We start from the raw sequence: 1,278 nt of genomic DNA, 5'->3' as shown, positions 1-1,278 counted from the left end.
TGAACTGCCACATGCTACAGCTCCAGGTTTGCCAAAGTAAGATAGGGATTCCCATGATAGGGAAATACCTTAGTCAGCTTTTTCACCAAATGTTTGTTGTACTATGTTCAAATATAATCAAGTCACCTGGTGTACATTACGTTCCTAGTCCTTTGTGTTGCGGAAAGCTGCTGTCCCGCTGAGCCACCGTGGACCAACGCCAGACTCTCAAGTCACTACCTTAGGATACCTGTCATGTACCTCCTTGTGGGCATGTCACCAGCCTGCCTCAGACAAACACCCACTTTAAGCATCAGTGTATTATTCACTCCTGGAAAATTCTTCATTGTTTCAAGACTGAACCCAAAGTCGCCATCTGTATTACTACCAGATTATTCCCTAATAATATTCCCTTGTGGATGTTCATTCTCAGTCTAGACTACAATTTGTTATGATTATAACTTACATTCATTCATGTCTCATGAAATTTGTTGTTTCAAAACATACGTGTCCCCATGGTAGTGTTTCCCTTTGTGGAGGCAGAGGTGACCCAGGGTGAGGAAGTAGGGATGGAGATGGGATCAGGAGAAGAGATAAAATCTACTATCCAAAAGGAAGTAGTATAAAGTGGAGGCTGCTCTCCTCCCTGCAACACTACTGGTCAGAGCTTAGAGTTGTCTATCCACTATCTCATTGTTGGTTGGAATTGCCTCTCCACTCAGTTCATGGTGGATGGAGAAGGTTTTTCTCCTCTGATCAAGTGACGGTGGAGATATTCCTTCCCTCTCTCCCACTGGAGGGTGACAACTTGTCAAGCTACATGAGAGGGTGTTTGTTCTCTTGTTTATTTGTATGTACATATCTTTGTTGCCCAAGCATTATGGGTAAACAGTAAACACATTACCACAAACAGTGATCATTTGTAAATTGTAATAATGTTATTGTATAATCAATCAGCATAATGTATAGTGCAGCCTAAATGCATAAATAATAAAAATATGAAATATTGTTTCTCTTTTAAAGATTTAATTTTACCCCACTTCACTTTTCAGAAATAGGATGGTGCAATGATAAAATTGAGGAGCACTGAGGAAGGCATGATAACAAAAGAAGGAACTGAGGAAGAAAAGATAGATGAATTAGTTAAATTTAGGAGATAAATATCAAGAAGACAAGGAATATTTTAAGTATATACTACATAAATTGGGGGCATTTGCTATGGGCTGAGTTGTCAGTGATTGCCAACTGTTTTAATGTAGGGGGTTGGTTAACACTTCCACAGCTCTCTGGAAATGCACA

General features: G+C 39.7%; 1 protein-coding gene across 5 annotated transcripts in view; it reads left to right on the top strand.

Annotated features, from left to right (window-relative positions):
* The window catches only part of LOC135116179 (rho guanine nucleotide exchange factor 11-like), a 128,354-nt gene extending 127,367 nt beyond the window's left edge, over positions 1–987 (top strand). For all 5 annotated transcript variants that reach the window (XM_064033475.1, XM_064033474.1, XM_064033476.1 and 2 more), the window contains one exon: positions 1–987. This exon is cut by the window's left edge and continues 854 nt beyond it. The gene's annotated coding sequence lies outside the window, so the exon portion shown is untranslated.
* The last annotated feature ends 291 nt before the right edge of the window (positions 988–1,278 follow it).

Source organism: Scylla paramamosain, chromosome 30 (genome assembly GCF_035594125.1).
Source record: "Scylla paramamosain isolate STU-SP2022 chromosome 30, ASM3559412v1, whole genome shotgun sequence".
Classification (NCBI taxonomy): Eukaryota; Metazoa; Arthropoda; class Malacostraca; order Decapoda; family Portunidae; genus Scylla; species Scylla paramamosain.
The sequence above is the reverse complement of the archived record's forward strand: the minus strand, read 5'-3'. Positions and strand labels throughout refer to the sequence as shown.